The sequence below is a fragment of the Falco punctatus genome (genome assembly GCF_963210335.1).
Source record: "Falco punctatus genome assembly, chromosome: 9".
NCBI lineage: Eukaryota > Metazoa > Chordata > Aves > Falconiformes > Falconidae > Falco > Falco punctatus.
Window position 1 is genome coordinate 3,665,142 of NC_137589.1, and position 20,067 is coordinate 3,685,208.

Genomic DNA, 20,067 nt, shown 5'->3' on the forward strand with positions numbered 1-20,067 from the left:
GCTGTTTGCAGGTTGGCAGGCGAAGTCTGGGTGCAGCCAGCTGGACCCAGGCTTTGCTCACAAACCTCCTGGGTGTTCCTCACATGCTTCTGCTATCTGCTGCGTAGGCAGGTTTCAGATTGCTTTTGTTTGTTGAGGTTTTTTTGATTTGTTTCTAACAAGAGTGAGCAGCGTTTCAGTGGCAGCAAACGGGAAACACTGAATTTTGCTTTGCATCGCCATGTACCTCATGGTTACCCGCGATGTTTGGTCCCCAATCCACAACGCATGTACAGATACCAGGCCAAAATCACGAGGATTCTCGTACTTTTCAGCAACATTTTTGGATATTGCTTTCTGGCTTCAGAAACACAGGAAGGATTGTAAATGAGTTTTCAAGTCAAAATTGAGGCTAAACCTGCTTTTAATGAATTTTCTATTAGATATTTTCACTTTGATGCTCTCTCCCAGGGGTGGGTCCGATGTCTTTGAACAAGAGCAGATACATGACAGTAGGTCCAGCGTATCTGGAATTTGTCTTCTTTTTGTATCTAGTGGCATTTTGCTGGCACACGCTTGGTTCCTGGGATCTCAGCTTCTCCTGAAAGCTTTGCAGAGAGGACAGTGTTGCCTTCATAAAAGTCTATAGGGAAAGACGCCAGCTATTTAATTTGCTTACAGTGTTTGCTGTTCCATGTATTTATTTTCAGAGGGTCTAGTAAATACAGAGCACACTGAAGTACAGTTTCTCAGATGAATTCTCCATTATTTTATGTTACACGTGGAAATGGACTATTCAAAATGAACAATTCCATTTTGATCATAATCCCTGTCTGGGAACCTGATCAGCCAGGCACGGGGCAGGGCACAGCACATGCATCCCTGAAGCACAAACTACACATCTGCAAAGAAGAGGTACACCTTATTGTTTCCATAAAACATATGTATTTTGATATGGTGGACTATCTATGGGGCAGATAGCTGTTGCTCTTGGCACCTATTTGTATCGTGGTCCATTCAGGTAATTGTCCCTTCCCTGAGTTTGCGCTCCTAGGATTTTAGCTGGGTGGCGGCTGTAACAGAAGGGAGGTAACAGCAGGAGAAGGATAACCCATGTCCTTGCAATACATGCCCATGTCAGTACAAACCAGAAAGAAATCACAGTAAAGAAAGAAATTTTTAAAAAAGGCAAAATGCAAGTATTTGATGTTCTTTTTAATCTTCTCTTTTATTGTCATACTTAAGATTCCTATCCTCAAGCTTTGCTGTTCTGTCATAAGTTTTAAAAAAAACAACAAACAAAAATCCAAACCCAAACCCCTGGTAATATTGTCACAGTCACGGTAAAATCCTAAGTTTTGGCAGCCTTGCCGTGCTGTGATCATGGAGTTTAGGTACATGAAGATCCAAGAAGAGATTTTTTTCTTCCCACCACACTCTGCCCCAAGTGATTTGTGTTTTGAGGTCCTGGGACAAGGTTTTACATCCCAGCAACCTTAAAAGAACAAATGTTTATAAAGAACTGAGTGCAGGAATTTTCTCAAGGGGCTAAAGAGAAATTAGTCATCCTGTTCTTGTGAAGAGTTCATACCTTAGCTTCCTTTAAAACTCTCTGTCAGGAATTGAGTGCAGGAACTTTCAAATAAACTTTGATCTAATCTTTTTTATTTTTTCTTTCTTCCTTCTTTCTTTCTTCTTTTTTCTTTTTTTTTTCCTCTTTTCTGCTCTTCTTTGCCCTTTTTCACCACTCCTTTTAGAGTTTTTTTCCAGGTGTATATGAATTTCCATAGAGAGAGTAGGGCACCCATCAGCGTTTCAAGCTTTTCTGTTCTGCCAGGGATGCAGGTGAGGAGGCCAGCATGCACAGACCCCTCTCTAAAAACATTTTGGTCATCCCATCCCACAAAATACAGGGAAAGAGGAGGGCCAGTGATAGGAAGGAATTAATGCCCAGCATTGGCAGGAGAAGGGTATGATCCCTGGATGTTTCTCTGGGCACGATCTGATTCAACATCACTGATGTAACGGTTTCTTTTACATTTTTTGACAGAGGCGTATGTGACTCAGGCAGCAGGCATGTCTGCAGAGCTGCTTGCTGCAACAGCTGTTTCTCTGCATCTACTTATGGAAGGTTTTCCTCTTTGAGAGAGGGGAAAAAAAAAAAAAAGGAAGGGAAAAGAAAAGGATAGAAAAAGAAAAAGAAAAAATAAAGAAAGAAAGAGAGAAAAAGCCAGATGCAAGGTACTTAAGGACAAGAATCTTCTGTATAGGGCTGGATTCAGAGGAGAAGCAGATACTTTCCTGGACACTAAATTAAAGACTCTTTCCAGAAAATGTCAGTTCCTTTCCAAGTGACAGAGCAGTTTCTCAGGGCCGCGGAGGATGGCAGAAAGCACCGCTGAGCAAATCCCCACTCGCAGAGTGCCCGCGCCCAGCTCTGCCAGCCCCGGCCAAGCCAGCTCACCTCCTGCTGCCGCCTGCCCAGCTGGAAACAGGGCTCGTGGCTTTTATTTATTTAATTTCCTTCAAGCGGAGCCTTGAGGATTAATTTGTTCACATTTTGAAGATGAAAAGCAGCGTATGAGCGCTAAGTATTGCAATATCGGCCGAGAGGGATGATTCGAAAAGCAGAGTCTATATGAAGAGTCTGAGTGTGGAGGAAATAAATACATATATGGAAACATAAGCTTGGCAATAGGGCACTTCCCCCACCCCCACCCCTTCTTTGATGTCTGGCCTCAGTAATCCAGACAGATTCCTTCAAGACATTGGTCCAATTTATTCCTGTGCCTTTATCTTACTACCTGTTACTTGTTCATTTGAAGTGGCTCTGAAAAAAAAAAATGAGTACCTGGCTGTGTGTAAAGTATGCTTTTTGTATGAGTAAGGTAATTTGAGTCCACTGAAATACTCACCCTGAACGGGACTGTTCTTGGCAATTTATGCTTCCCGAGTCCTCCCGGGATGAGAGCAGAGCTTGCCTGTTCCTTCATCTGACCCACATATTTGCACTTTGCCAGTGCTTTTTAGTCCAGTAAAAGCACACTGTCCTTTTCCTATCTGATGCTCTTTTTTCCTCTAAGGAAAAAAAAAGAGTTATGTTCTGTTACAGCCCCAGTTACGGTTCAGTTTCAATGGAGTCTCTATCACATTACATATTTTATCTGACTAGTATTCTGGTATCTGTGTTTTGCTAGTGCTTATGTATAAAAAGATTGTATCTTATTACAGTTTTTCTGTAAAAAGAAAGAATCAGAGGAAGTATGTGTCTCCTGTGCTCTGATCAAAATAAGTCAACTTTTGGCTTCAGAAAAGTTGCATGTGACATTTAGAAATAAAGCAAGCCTCCTAGTCAAACTGAATCAGAAATATGTATATATGCAGCCCACTGACTTCAGGAGAATGATTCCTCATTTACATGAGAGAAGAATTGATAGATACAACTGTTATTTTTGTTCTGGATCTTAGAAAAAAGGGAAAAAACCAACACCTGAATGGGAATTAAGAACTAGAAATAGAGATATTTTTACAACATAGTCTTTGCTGAAAATCATGTAAATAATAGTTTGCTTTAAATTACATGCAGGCGCTCAAATATAGCGTAGAATTTTTGTTGCTTCCCTCTGTGACTTGTATCTCTGCGGTTTGGAGTCAGGTTTTGCCTTTTCTCCTCAACAGAGGTCCTCACTGGAGAGAAAGCTTTGTGCTCTTCATTTCTTCCCCTTCCGAGCGATAGGTAAAGCAAACTCCACATTCTCCCCGCCACCCCCCGAAATCGTTTATACTTGTTATAATTTAATACTAAGGCACTGAATGCCTTATCAGTTTTGAAACAGCAGTCTGAATAATTCCAAGCAGATGTCTCTCTTTCTTTAATCACAACACCAGTTATTTCTTGGTCAGTCTTGATTAGCTGATTCTTACATAATGAGAAAGTATAGTTAATGGCCACTTATATGTGAGTTGAACATGCTGAAAAGAACAGCTTAGCCCCTTGAGAACAAGAGGCTGATGAGCCAGTAAAATCAGGCTAAATGGAATGAGTCTTCATTATGAGTCATTAGAAAAGATGACGCTTTGGCTAACAGATGCGATATCTTTGATGAAGACCAGTTGTAAAAGCACAACTTAATGCTTAATAAATGTATTGGGGTGACTCATAAATTCAACGTACACATTTGTTTCTTTGCAGTACGTGTCAAGTCCGGTGCAATAGTGTTTCCTGTAGGAGATGTGTCCCCTGGCTGGATATGGGCTTTCAAAAAGACACTCTTGCAATCACTGGATGAAAGATGACTGTACGATAACTTGGCAGAGGATTCAAGATGAAAATAAGAGTGTCCAGACCCACTGCATTTGGCTGGAAAATGGGCAAATCTCCCATTATGGACTGGCTAGTGCCTGTTAGGTGTATCATAATTTGATTAGATTTGAAACTAATCTAGCTGGAGATTGGATTGGATTGGATTGGATTGGATTGGATTGGATTGGATTGGATTGGATTGGATTGGATTGGTGGAAGCTACAATAGTTTAACTTGTTCCACAGACCCATTGGATAGCTTATGCAGCTTCAGTTGGACAAATAAAAATCTAACTCATGAAACAGCAGGTATTTTGAACGCTACACAAGAAATGAAAAACAGACTATATCTCTTATCCCTACATAAACAGGAAAAAAAGCCCCCAGTACAAAGTAGATAATGTTACATTATTAGCTGGGCAATAGTGTTGAGGTAGCATAAAAAATGGCAACAATTGTAACATAAATGCTTCTGAAACAAAAATTTTGGGGGAGGAGGGGAGGGAATCTGATAGGAAGAATGTTTTGGTTTTGTTGGAGAAGTGGGTAGCTCTTGGTGTCTTCTGAAAATGAACGAATCAAAAGCAAGTAGTTACTGTTTTCACTTTTACTTGCCTTTGGGTAGAAGAGTAACACAGTCTTTGTTCACAAAGGAGTCGTATCTTCTTTAAAAGTCTTCACCACTTTATTTGGTGGATGTAATTTGTGGCAAATTCCTGTCTTTCCAAACTGTTGTGGGGATTAATGCTCAAGCAGGGCATGCATTTGACTTCCTTTGAACTCAGAAGTGTAGTGATTTGGTAGAATGATCTTTTTTTTTTAAAAAAAAAAAAAAAAAGGCAAAACCAGTTCTTGTTAAGATATTTTTATTTAGTAGCACCTGTTTGATCCTTTTAAATAAGAAATGCTGTTATTTCTGAAAAAAAAAATAATATGGATTTTTATGCAAATTTAGAGGACTATCCACCCAAATTGCAAGCAACAGTTCCTTGAGGGGAGTCACAGATGCCTGAATGTAAAGGTGGGTTTATCTTGACAAAGTTTGCCCAAGCTGTTCTGCAAGAAATAAGCATTTTCCCTTAGCTTAGCAATTCCTGGGGGAAAAAAGACCATATTGTCTATGCAGCATCAGAGGGACTGCTTTATTATTTGTTCTCCAGGAGGCGAATTCATTTGTTTCATTTTCACACCTCCTAATAATTTAAATTGGTTCAACGGTGCAGTCTCGAAGACTTTCTGTCCTTCTTGATACATCAAGACTGACATTGTTGTGGACCCAAATCCTTGCAATAACAGGAAGAGATATACTTGCATCTTCCATTTTCTGCCAGCGCTTGTGCTGCCAGCACAGTGCCTTCTCCTCGCCCTCCCGCCAGGCATGCCCCAGGGCAGCATCAGTGCCCCCACCGGGGAGCCCCAAGGTGTTGGGGTCCACCAGTGAGTCACTGGGAGCAAAAGAGCCAGCAGAAAATACATATTTTTAATAAGTAATGAATTCACTTAGTAGGAAAGGGCAGGGTTGAGAATGAATTGTTTAACAGATTAATGTGAGTGTCTTTTATATTTTATAAACCTCTCAAGTCCCTCGTGTGCTGAGCCAGGTTTTGTTTATGTACATGGAAACATGAAATCTTTTCCAGTCCCTGTGCAAATAACACAGAATTGGACTTCATTACATTGGCTAATTTAACAAGTCCTAGGAGGCTTTTTGTTACTCGGCAATAGAGGAGGAGCCACAACCCCCAGAACTGCTGCACCAGCACAATCTCTTTGAATGAAATAATCTTCCTTGCTTTCTAAGCTCCCCACGTCGGGTTCGCCTGCGAGGCCTGAGTTCACAAGGAACAAAGAATTGGGGTGAGACCCAGGTTTCCTCCAGGGCCACCTGAGCCGCGGAGCAGCAGGTGAGCGCCGTGGCGTCAAGCTCCTGCCCATGCTCCTGCTGCAGCAGCCTCTAGTACCCATTTCTCAACAAATACTTGGAAGCATCCAATTTTGTTGAAGCAATGAGCTTTAATGAAGGATTTGAAGATCTTCTCTTTATAATGAAAAGCATTAAAATTCTAAAACAGGGGATTTATCTCTCTCTCATAACTGGGGGATAATCATGTGGTGCTGAGAAGCGAGGCATTTTAAACTGCTGATATTATTGCTGTTATGCCCGTTAAATAGAACTAATGCAAGCATTGCATAAATATTTTAATAGCTTTTTACAGTATTCCTTTAGAAAAAGTTTAAAGAGCCACCTTATGTCGAACAGAGATGCTTCCTATGTAAACCCTTGTTAATTCTCTTTTAATGGCTTTATTAACATTATTTAGTTGAATATTGATACACTTAGCAGCCCTTTAGCATCCTCTTTTATTGAAGTTTTACACTCACATATTGATAAGTAGCACAATGTAAGAGCACTGAATAATTGCACCTATGCTTAATTTCATTTGAACTAGTTCAACATGAAAGATGAAATGTAGGTACAAGAGAGATCTCTTTTTTATCAGCGTTACGTATTTTGTATACATAGGTTGTACCACTTAATTTAGGTTCATTTTGATTCCCAGTATGCCCAGTTAGTATGAGCGTGATCACACTCTCAGAGCTGGGGGGACGTGTCTAAATATTTCACTCTGCGAAATGTTCTGTCTTTTATCTCTTCTGTTGTGAATAATTTACTTGTTGGTACAGCTTCAGAAGTGAATCCTGTTCTGCAAAAGCGTATATATTTTACTGGGAAAAAAGTAAGAACTACAGTGATATTACCTTTCTCTTTGGAAACTGTCCTCACAATATTAGAAGTCTGCAGAGAGGTGGATGCCTTGTCCTGCGTTACTTGGCTGAACAGCCATCTGCTTTTCTCGAATGCTTCCACAAGAAGCACTGGCATTACCGTACAGATTTATTGTAGCGTGATTGCTTTTCCCATCTTAAATATTCTTCTTTGTTTCTTTTTACGCATTTATTTACAAAGTTCAAGCAGGGTGAAAATCAATGCAAGAGCAGAGGGGCTGTGGAAGATCACGTAGTGTACCGAAACCACATCTTTAGGGGTTTTGCCATTGCTGGATTTTTGCATTGGCTTTCTGCACCGGGGTGAGTTTTGTAGATTTTCATGACGTTTACTTACCTGTTGTTAAGGCAATTAAAGATGTAGCAGTTTTATTGAGTTAGTTTTTCGTGCTTATTTTCATTCACACACAGAGCTGAAACCATAATATCCCTTGCATTTGGATAATCCCTACCAGGCAGGTTTTGAACGGGCTGTCAACATCTGAGAGTTGAAATGGCTCAGGATGTGACCTTACCTGCTTTTAGTCTAGCAGGAAAACATGCCGAGTTTTGGCAGGAGAACTGAAAGGAGAAACCCCCTCTTCTGTCGGATTTCCCATAGTCCTCTGATTAAGGGAAAGGTACAGCTTTTCCACACAGGTAGACTATGGGCAGAGTGTTCTACCTGCAGCACAACGTGTTTTGCAAGAGACTCAGATCCTGAGCTCTGATCTCAGCTCTGTGGATTTTGCCATGTCTCCTGAAGACCATGCAAGGGCGGGTATGTCTGTGACAATTCAGCCGGTGACAACTGAAATCTCCAAGAACTGCAGATCCCACAGGATTCTACAGTCTTGTGTTACTTTATATTTTTTGAGAAATCCATGTGGTTTAGTGATTGCAGTCTACAACTTGAGCTCCTCCTTACCTTAAAAATGGAATTAAACGTTAGCCAGACGCAATTTCCTCCTCCTTGCTTCCTCTAAAGGGATCACCTAACAGACTGCTACTGCTAGTGACAGTCACCTTGAGCAGTACTGTGACACTGCTGTGGGATTGTAAAAATGGTGTAGTGCTTGTGCATCATTAGAAGCATTGGGGGAGGAATGCAAGAAAGGACTTGTGTGTAGGTTTCACACGAGTCAGAGTACCAATTGTTAAGCAAATGTGTAAGATGGGAACGTGGGATATAGGCAGTCTCTTTAGCTGTGATTATAATTCCATATCAACACCAAAATGAAACTACTGCCACCGGGGCTGAGGCTCTTTGACTGATAGCCACCCCTCGGGAACGCCATCGTTGGCTCACCTGTGAAATGTTGGGTTTATAGTGTGGTGGCACGGGGGGAAATCATCCTGATGGTGAAAGAAACAATCTAAAATGTAGCTTTCGAGTGCTAAAGTGTTTGGATATTTTCACTTTTGGCAGTGTAAAGCATCTAGGGAGTAACTGAACAGAAATGCATCTGCATTGGGCTAAAAATCAATAATTCACTTTAAATACAGGCCAGATCAGAATCTAGTTGACTCTTCTAGAACTCCGCATTGTTAGCAGAAATATGTGTGACATAAGTTAACTAATGGAAATATCAGGCACAGAGCAGAGACTCATTAATGAGACTGTCATGTTCTCTGTTTAATAGTTCAGTGAGCAAAGGTAGAGAAACGATGTGGTGGAGCAGTGACAAAAGAGTCTGAGGGAAGAAACTGGATGTAGACAGAGAGCAAAATTGGTATGAGCAAGTCTTTTGTTGAAGAAGGAGAAGGACTTATACCTTTATTGAGGATTTAGGGGAAAAGGGGAGAAATAGAGACTCCTTTGGTAAAGGTTTAGCACTGAAGTATAAAGAGGTCCATAGGGGAAAAAAACCCAACTTGATACTATTGAGACGGTAAAAGGAAAAAAAAAGGAGGGGGTTGTGGGGTGTATGTGAAAATGTTGAAGGTAATAGAGAAGTTGTGATTAACAGTCTGGAAGATCTAAAAGGCAGTGCTGATGCTATGAAGATAAGAAATCGGGGAGGATTCAGTGACTCTGAATGTGGATGGGTTTGCTGATATCCCGAGATCACAGAATTAACTCGCTTAGCTTCCCCACAGGCATGGAATCATGCAGTGAGGTGGTTCCCAAGAAGGAACAAGAAGCTGCTGTGATTGCCACCTGGTTTACATAACACAGCATATATGCCATACAGTACTCTGTCCTGGAAGCCATCTCTAGCTGTTCTCGGCAGGCTAAGGAGTGCTAGAGAGCCAGATGTATGTTTTATGTAGGTGATGTCAGAGAAAAGAGGCCCAGGTAAGCTACATGCATAGGAATCTTCTACAAAAAACCTTTCTTGTATGGCAAGGTTGCGCAGGAACCGCTGTTAGTGAAAACAGAGCTGCTGTGGTGAGCTCTAGAAGCCAGGAGATGATGTATGCACCCAGCTGGACTGCTGAAACTTGTTCTGGTTTTAACCCCTGGTGGGATTCTGAGAACAGAATTTATTAGGAAGGGATGATTGTAATCTAGAGATAAGGAAAATTGAAGATAAAACCTCAGTCCAATAAAAGAAAGAATGTCAAATATGTGATTGACAGTGCAACTATTGATAGGACTAACATATGCAAATTTAACCCTGGAGGTCACACACCAGGTACCAGGTAAAGTGCCCAGCTGGTATTGGAACAAGATATTAGGAAACTGTCTTTCCCCTTAGGAAATTATGTCTGGAATGAAGTATAAGGAAACTGACACAACATGACAATTCCTGACTAAAAATCATACAGGAAGAATAGGTTAGGTCAAGGGGACACATTACTCATTTAAGGTCATCTTAATTTGTAAAGCTGTAATAGTGTCAACCATGAGCAATTCCTGTGTGTTCTCCACATCATTATTTTCAGTTGCCTAAATAAAAAGATGTTTTCAAAGAGAAGAGGTAGAGAGGAAGACAACAGGTAGCAACAGGAGAGAACAAATTGGTCATGAGGTACGTTCTTTGCTGTACAAAACTCACGTTAAAGAGAAAACTACCGGAAAATATGCTATAGCAGAGAAGTAGAACGAAACCTAATAACTTAAGAGACTTGAAAATATGCTGATTCTAGAATAATGTATAAGTTTTTAATTTTCTCTGGGATCTTGAAGAAACAATTTTATTGATGCCAGAATTGGCTGACTGATTTTGATTGTTTAAGTTTATATAGAAGGGGAAGCAACTCTGTTTTCTATAGGAAAATGGAAAACCTTATATTTAGGAGGGATGGGAAGACAGGATTCAGACTCATAGGATTTTCTTAGATGCCGCACAGACAGAAGCCTTTTGCATGCACTAGCAAATGAACAGAGACTTGGCAATGGGGTTGACTGAGGTCCAGTCAAGGAAAAATTAGGAGCCTTCAGACTTAGAAAGAGGTTTAGGATGTGACTTAAGTTTAAGTACTAAAATAGACCAATTTGGAGCCTAGGTACATGCATGCTTTGTATCAGCTGCATGCATTTGGTTCAGCAAAGGATGGGCACTCCGCTCAGACATGCTTAGAGAAGACCTAATGTACTATTCAGATATTTTAGCCAAAGTCAATTCTAATTTATTTCTGTGTATTACTAATGTCATTGCATGAATCATTGCAAAAGATATGGAGATAAGAATAAAAAAAAAAGTTAAATTGGAAAGGCCTAGTATTTTTCATACCTTGTCAGTTATGACATTTAATCGTAATTGTGTCTGAATTTGACTGTTTTTCCAATTGCCTGAGTTTAGCAAGAGTTATGTTGTTGCTAGGACACAGCTACTTCATGTGATACATTTATCATCAACATAAAAAGAAAGATTTTAAAAGCTGATTCTTATATTTATGCTCACGATTATATTTTGAGCAGCGGTGTCCTGAATGAAGAAGTACCATAACATGCTTATTCTGAAATAAAGGCGTCGAGTGGTGGTTAGGGAATGCTTCATTTTTTTGATCTCTCCATGGATAAATCGGAAAGAGGAGCATGCTCTACCCTTGCTCCTGTTTCCTGTGATTCCTTAGTCATAGTTTGTTTATCATTTTCACGTTCTTAGTAGTGAATTTCACTTGTTCTGTTTCTATTCTGTTGCGTGTGAAAGGTAGCTGAGCACCATTCATTTCTGCCACTGATCTGTTTCCTCCTTTTGAAAATTAAGCACTCCTGTTGAAGACCAGTCACAGATACTCGCTGGTTCCACATTCCCTCGCGGGGGATCTCTGAATGCCTGGGGTTTTTTTACTATTGCCATGACACAGGGGAATTAACTGCTTATGTTCGTATGGACCCTGAACCATACATGTAGTAATTCCATTCTATAGTACCGGTACTAGTTATGTAGTGGTGACTTCCAAGGGCAACTTTGGTAATGTCTTTATGGGAAGATTTGAGACTGTGATTTTTCAGTGGGCCTGCGTGAACTGAATGCCTGTATCAGCAACAGCGCATTTGTTCCTGACTCTCTTACCCCTGAGAGGCCCCAGCAACGTTTCTGTAACGATGCAGAATAAGACCTGTGAGGTCCTCCTCGTGTTTGATTCACATCCCTAAAGCCCGCAGAAGCTCTGCAGGCGGCTTGGGTGTAGAATTGCTTCCCACGTAGTAAATGAACCTCTGTACTTTTAATTGGTTTGAACTATTTATATCTGTGACCTGACTGCTACAGAATGTCACAGCTCTGGATGCATTTCAAGAACCTTGCCCTTGGTGGCCTGACAGGTTCTTTTTTAATTCTGAGACAAGTAGCATGGAAATGGACTCATTAAGACTCATGTATTAGTTAGGAGTGTTCCAAATTATGGCCGTGTTTGGGTCACGATAAGTTCACACCACAGCCTGGCCACGTGGAGAACTAGCTGAGTCACATTTATTATCACTACGCAGTTAGTAAATACGTAGGATGGCAGCATGGTTACAGGAGAAGAGCTGGGAAATCCTTTGGCTCCCTACTTTTCTCTCCTGGAGACAGGCATTTCTGGAAAAAGTCTCTAGGAGCTATTTTTTCTCCTGAGAAAATACCTTGAAGGAAAACATTCAACCATTCAGTCAGGAGGGGAGAAACAGATAGTGTCACTAGTATAACAAAAATGGGATAGCTGGGCGAAACCCTCAAGTTAACAAATTAATCAAATTACAATGTATGGGGCTCCAAAATAATCATGAATTTGAACTGAATATGGCACACATCTTTACTTAGGAAATAAGAGGGCCATTTAGAGCATGTTAAAAAAATTAATTTCTCAACTTTATATAGTATTTTATTTCAAACTGCTAAAACTTTTGCTTGATATCAGCTTTTTTGTTGGAACTTAATGTTTCAGTATAGCAACACAGTGCAAGGGCAAGGCCGCAGGAAAGGGTGACGAGAACAGTTTGCACATCATTAATCCGCAGAGTTCATGAAAACTCGAAAGAAGTTTGAAATTTGTGATAGTAGAAGACAATGACTGTTTTACTAGGGCCATTTAGAACTGTCATTTGCATGAAATTAAAGATGGTCTCTTATAAATTTATGTATGAAGTTCTGACAATCCACATCATTTCAGAGACAAAGATTTAGAATCTTATACTGGAATAATATTTGGTGGATATATTGCCCGATCAAAGTCTGTTGATATTAATATGAAATCTCAGTTTTCTTTATCTTTTACCAGGGATTTTTTTTTTCTTTTTTTTTTCCTGGAGAAGTCTCCAGTAATCAGTGGTTCAGCAGGATTTTAGCATTCCCTATGCAGGGAAGAGTAGAAGACTCTTTTAACACCCTTTGCTGCTTGATGTGTTTAAAAGGTTTCTCCAAATGGACACTTCTGAGGTGAGAATTCAGTGCAGGAGAAAAGCTCCTTTATCCAATATGGAAGCTCAATACGGCAAAAGAACACGTAGACATTTAATGATGTACAAAGAAGCTCTTGTGCTTGGAGGGTGGAGTAGCATGTAAAACCATAACACAAATTCAGATGCCATGAAAGAATGTAAGCAGTGATGTTGCATGCCAGAAAGAAATAATTGGATGATGTTTTACTAATAAAATATGTTCATGTTATCACCCTTGGCTAGCATTACTGACTTAGCTTGGGTTTTGTATTAATTATTGAAATTGTGGGGGTTTGTGCTCCCCAGAAGAGTGCTTTATTATTACAAATGCAGCTGACATCTTGCAGCTGCCAACACCTTTTTTTAACCAATTCCAGCTTTTTACTTCTGTGTTTTAATGTATACATCAGCTTGCCAGAATGACACTATATTAAAGTATTAGACAGCATGGCAGGGGCAGGCAAAGTAAGTAGCATAAATTAGGCAAAGCTGAAAAATAAGAGCAAAGAAGCTGGTAGATTAGATCTGTCATTGACATAAAGTCAATGGCCCCACACCAATTTATCACAGCTGTGTTGATTTACAGGAGCTGGTGATCTTGTACAACAGGTAGTAGGAAAAGCATATTAAAGTAGATGTAATGACCTAGCATTCGCTGTTAGGTTAATGATTAACTGATCTTTGGTTAATAAATTTATAATCATGATTTCCAGAGACATCCATAATATCGTTCATGGTCTGTAGCCGTGATAAGCAGCATCCCCCTGACTGTGAGCTCTCAGCATGACCGCTTTCTTCAAATGTCTATGGATACTAACCTGGTAACATTTGAAGATCTTTGTATCCTGATGTGGTCAGAAAAATGTGCTCTAGACATCTAGTTTCATTCCTGTAGTAACTAAAGCGACAATAAATCATGGGATGTTTACACAATGTAGCTATCTCTATAGTTACAGAATGTAACTATAATGAATGATTCCCAGAACATCTGAATGGACGTGGATAATGATATGCAACTGTAATTTATTTGGATGCCACTGTACTTAATTTATGATCAATATTACATCTAGATGGTAATCTGTAGGAATACTATTTGAACATAATATTTTTTATTTTTAAAATGTCTGTTTATTTTTATAATAACATAGGATTTCCTCTATAATATGGAGTTAGATGAGCAAGTACAAATGTCTCCAGATAATCTGGCTCCTCGGGTGTTTTCAGCTAGCAAATCTCTTGGTGATGGAGGGATCTAAGACAGTGGCAATGCCTTTGATCTCTCCTGATGTCCTCCTGTAGCACAGCAGAATTTTATGGCTTCAGAGCTTCTTTTCTGAAGGCTTTTGTTTTATTATGAGGTTCTGGGAATTTCTTATCCTCAGATGAATGGAGCTGATAGTATATACACCCTCCTAAAGTGAACATTTATTTCCAGGTGATTCTTTCTAGTCCTACCTTCCTGTGATTCTTTTGCAAACTATTATGTCATGTGATTTTATCAATCAACAACATAATCATTTGAGGATGGGAATGTAAAGATCAGGGACCTGGCATATTGGGTGCACTTTAGTGGCGTGTTGAATTTGAATGATATCTAAGCATATGAATGTTAGGCTCCCTAAAAGCAAAGCTACAATCCATGTTTGACATGTAATGAGGAGGTCTTACCTGCTGTGTAGAAAATATTACATTGTCAGGTACAAATTACCAATAGTTGGTGCTTTAAAAATAATGTCAATATTAACCTTTGGGTTTTTTTTCCACTTTCCTTGAGCTTAATTTTTAAGAGTATCATTTAAGACCTCAACTTGTATTGCAAGAAATCACGTACGCAAGATTTGATTGATATTCCAGTATGGGTCAGTGCTAATGATGTTAACACAGGAAAATAAATCAGAACAAACATTACATTACTTTTGTGTTTTGTCCATGCAAGTCTTGTGTATTGCAGTGACTGATTTCTTCAGGGGAGAAGTATCTTTGACCATAGTGTTGGATCAGTTCCCTGCAATCTGTCTAAGTCAAGCTTTCAATGTAATTTTCAAGCATGTTTCTTTGAAGAGAGTGTTTGACCTAGCAGATCATCATATTTCACTGTCACAGTTACCATTCCCTTGATAATTAGCCCTGTTTATCTAATTTCAGATGTTCTGTTGTGCTGTTCCTCACTGGTAGGAAGCCGATGCTTTGGAAATGCAGTTCTGGCAGGAGATTATGTGACCTCGAAGGGAAAGACGTGTAGTTGATGTCTGCCTGCTCTTTCTCCAGAGGCCTCTTCTAGGGTTGGCCCAGTGGCCTGAGGAATGGTCCTCGGTGCAGGACCACCCCCTTCCTGAGGACCACGCGGGGACCAAGTGGGGAATACAACCGATGCGCATACGGTGCACAGTAAATCAGAGCCTTGCAGGGAGTGCTGGTCCTTCTCTGCGCCAGTGACCTCTGTAATTAGAGTGGGAACGGTGGCATGTGGCATTCCTGCAAGGGCCTGGGGATCAGTGTGGCACTGCCCATCAGCGATGTGATGAGCTGGGCCAGGATGGAAACCTTACGTGAAGGCTCTGGAAATCGGGGTCTGATCTCCACCGCAGTTTTGTTGTGGCTTAGGGAGATTCAGCAACCATAGGTGGTTGCCAGTCTAAAGTGGTTTGGATTCCAGGGTTTTAATTTGTTCCTCCAGCTGAAAAGTTTGTATAACAGAGCTGTAGCTGAACTCTCGAGCATGCGAAAAGGCATAGCGTGAAAAAGGCTTGGAAGAAGACCCAGCTGTTTAGCAACCAGTCCGAATCATCAGCTGTGATTACTTTCATTTGTCTACAGAGGAAATAATATCAGATTAATAAATGAAGCATTCAGGGTCTGGGCTGGGAGGTATGCAGGATCGAATAACACACGTTCTAGGCAATGACAAACTCGGGCTGTAAATGGAGCTAAGCAACGAACAGTGCAGGCTGTGTTATAACCTGATTTGGTCAGGGAATTAAGAATTGATCCTTTTAGGGACAGACACTGAATTATTGACACTCGTATGTGTCCTCCAGCAGCTTTCACATCTACGTGAGACTTGTTACACTGACCTCTAAAAATATCTTAATATGAACCTCTATTAATTTTGAACCTTTTTTTGGTTTTGGTTTTGGTTTTTTTTTAAGGAAACTTGTTACAGAGAGATGGTCTGAAGTACTGGGACAACAGCAAAGATGCATTTGCCATATATTTGCAAGTGTCACAGTTAAACTGTTACGCTCTAAAGGACTTTTCTACAATTGGGCAAAACCCCAGCTAGGGCAGTAAAACTGACTGCCCTGTTTTGCTCGTGGAGATTCAGAATTCCTTTCTCTGGGGATCACAAGGAATCAGTGACAGAATAGAAAGGCTGTGCATGATATTTTCCAGTACTGACCTACTTCTTCTCTCATTAAAATCACTTTGAGTTTTACCATTGACTTTTCAGCAGACTCAGGCCAATATTGTATGCTAATGAAATTGCTTTCCAAAAAGCTTCTCCAGTAGTTGTGTCCAACCATTCCAAGCCATGGGTCACAACAAGTTTTCAGAAGTACCGAGGAGCCCGTCAGCATTGTGAAACATATTTCCTGGCTCTGGGTGGCTCCAGTTTGTATCTCGTAGGCTGTGGCAGGAAGGAGAAACTACACAGAGGGGCCATTTCGGAAGAATCTGCTTGTGCATTTACCTCTGTGATCTCCCTCTTTGGGTCTGGTGAAGCAAAAGCATCACGCGGAGGATGCTGGCAGGAACACCGAGCGGGCTGCTCTGTGCTATCACCCCTGCATGCTGCCTAGGGGTTGCATAAGACAGGTGGTCTCAGAGATTTCATTGCTTTATGATTTCTATCATGTGAGTTTTGAACATTTAGGAGGATTTACCGCCCACCCCTCGCCTTTAATTATTTTGTAATTTGCACCGTAGTTCAGTGTTTCACACTACCTGGACACTCACAGCTCCTGCCAAAGGAGACAGACACAATAAAAAAGGATTTTCTTGGATTTCAATGTATATCCTTAAGAAGGAGCTTTACCTGGGTCAGGTTTTTCTTCATCTAGAGGAAATGCTGAATAAGCATAACAGCCTAAATGGATGGAAGCCCAATTTTCCTAATATTAAGGGTAGAATCAGAGCCAGGGATTTGGTTTTAGTCTAAATGAACTCCAGGGTATAAAGCTGAGACCAAAAGAAAAACAGAATTTTAAACTGTGTGCTTTAAAGTTAATGAATAGTTACACTGTCTGGAATGCTACGCAGGAAACAAAAACTCTGGGATGGTGTGGGGGGGTATTTTTGGCTTTTTATTTTGGGGGATTTTGTTTTTTTCTTGCACAATCTAGCAGTCAGAGATCTATAGAAGGAAGACCTGTGCATTCAGATAATTTTGGGAGATGAAATATTTTTTTCAAAGGAAACAAAGATGATCCAAAAATTCTTGAGCTGAGCGGGTGAGAGGCTGTGAAAGCAGCAGCAGCGTGCCCTCCAGTGACAGGAGCTGCTACAGCAGCAAGGATGACAGTCTTGCGAGGTCTCTGGGGACTTCTCGACCCAGGGTAGCTCAGAAAGTTAGGATGAATTAATCATAAATACGAAGTTAATACAGGCTAAGTGCAAAGATCTGCATTCCACTCTCACCATCCGCCCATCAGCAGATGCTTTCACTCAGATGTGAAGTGCCCTTAATTTGCTGTAATCTTCATACCCTTGGACATTCATAGAATTGTTTTTGGCTTGTAGGCTAAAATATACCAGGAGAAGAATGCAGTTTCCACATACATAAGTATCTGACAGTTGTAATCATTTTATATACTTTGATGGATCATCTTGCAGGAGCAAGCAGCTTTGTGCTATGTGGTACACAAGACCTTGATTTTGCAATTGGATTCCAGAAGGAAACCCACCGGTGTGGGGCAGGGAGCTGTGACTGAGGATGCTCAGCATACTGCCCTTCATTGCTCAGGGCAGTGGTATTACAGTGGAGTAATGGAATTACTCCAAGGACTCGGCCCTGAAAGAAAATAGGCTGGGTTGAAAGAGAGGAGAGAGAACCTGGCATTTCCACTGTCCTTGGGGCAAAACACTTGTGCTGGGGGGACACCAAGGTGACCACTGTGAATGCAGGGTTTCGTGCTGGAGATACACTCTAGCACTTCCAACCTAATGTTTGTTAGTGGGGCATGAGTGTGTCTTGCATGGCATATTGCTTCTTCGGGTTTTTATCTTCTGCATTGAGGCAGTGTTGTCAGCTTCACTGATTTTATGATGAGCATCGGTATAATTGCGTCTTCATTTAGGTTTTCAGCACTTGAGTGCCCTATGGGCATCCCCAAAAGACAAGCAGTCAAAAGGTAAATAGAGGTGTATTTCTGTAACGTAATGACTTCATAACTGAATCTTGTTCTTCTGCATGGAGGGGATATAACCACCGAGATGACAGGTCAGAGCTGGCATTTTTTTCTGAACCCTTTTTTATTGTTTGAAATGTGAGTATCGATGCAAGACTCCCTTGCCCTCCCTTTCTCTTTTCCTCATGCACATACAACTGTACGCAGAGAGAGAGAGAAATCCCAGGACAAATGGGAAACCAAGAAAGGAGAATGAAATCAAGAAAGCAGAACAAAATGCAGGGTTTTTAACAGTCATGTTTTGTTGCTCTGGGTGAGACGAGCAGAGATTTATGGTGTAGCTTGAGCAAAAGTTAAATTGTCTGTCATCTCACACTGCTGAATAATCACATTGCACACAAAGTCTGCCTTAAACATATGAAGAGGGGAATCCTTTCTCTCCAGCGAAGCGAACTGATCATATGGAGAACAGCTGTAATTGAGCTGGATCCTGATTTAATAAAATATTATTAGAATGACACTGCCTTCCACTGTCATGACGGTACTTTGGCGTGGCATTCAAAGGGGTTGCCAGGTGGGAATCACCAGCTTTTTAACTGTTACTTCATGGCTCTTTTCCTGGGCTGCTTTTTCAGAAGGGAAAAATTAGAGCGAGACCCCTGGTTACATCTTTAGCCCAGAGAAGAGGAGGCTCGGGGGGCCCTGATCGCTCTCAGCTCCCTGGCAGGGGCTGTGGGCAGGGGGGGTCGGTCTCTGCTCCCAGGGAACCAGCCACAGGACAAGAGGGAACGGCCTCGAGTTGCGCCAGGGGAGGGTTAGGTTGGGTGCCAGGGAAAGTTCTTCTTCACCAAAAGGGTGGGCAAGCCCTGGCACAGGCTGCCCAGGGAGCTGGTGGGGTCACCAGCCCTGGAGGTGCCTAAAAAACTTGTAGATGCGGTGCCTGGGGACATGGTTTAGCGGTGGCCTTGGCAGTGCGCGGTTAGCAGTCAGACTTGATTATGTTAAAGGTCTTTTCCAACCTAAACCATTCTATGATTCTACACAGACATAAGCAATTTTGTACAAAAGGAGATATTTTGATACAAAAGGATATTTTGATCAGGTCACTGTAATGCATCAATTTCTTAACTAATATTTTTAGAGCTTTAGAGTGCAGCTGTTTGCATGTTGTTTCCATACCTTCATGCAATTTTGTAGAGAAGTAGTTGATTTACAGAGTAGAAGAAATTGATGGTTTGCAATATCTATGTCATTGAGGGGAAGGTGCAGGTACACAAACTCACCTTGGGTTCCCAGATGGTGGGAATAACAGGGTTCCCTTCACTTAAACACTTCTGAAAGAATTAAATAATTTTATTTTTAAAGTTTGTCATACAGAGTGCAAGTTCTCTTTGGTGTCTATCATCAGTGTACATTTTAAGAGGAGTCTTCTATGATGAAGAACTTAAAGCTCAGGGATACTGACTGAAAGCTCTTTAGAACTCTTTGTTTTGGTTTGTTTAACACCAAGGAGAAAATTATTTCACACGTAGCCCAGATCTCTTGACTTTATTTTCAAAGTAATAATTAGTAATAGTAGACTAACATAGGCAAATTTCTTTAGCACAGAAAGAGTCAGTATTTTGCTCTCTTCCAGTCCACAGTACCACATCCTGGTCCAAGTCTGAAGTTTGTGCAAACTCTGAATATGTGAATAATGTTGATTCCAGTGGTACTTTTCATACACTCATGTATACAAGTATCTAGTTGGAGAAAGCTGGCTTCATATAAAGAAAATATTTATGTGCATTCTTCCACAACTAAATTGGTTGATGGCATCAGCAGGTATGACCTGCAAAGCTCAGAGAAGTTTAGCTTGTG

The 20,067-nt window shown here is 40.8% G+C and overlaps 1 protein-coding gene across 1 annotated transcript in view; it reads left to right on the top strand.

Moving 5' to 3' along the window:
- The window catches only part of ADAM12 (ADAM metallopeptidase domain 12), a gene marked incomplete at its 5' end in the record, with an annotated part of 192,183 nt that overhangs the window by 54,256 nt on the left and 117,860 nt on the right, over positions 1–20,067 (top strand).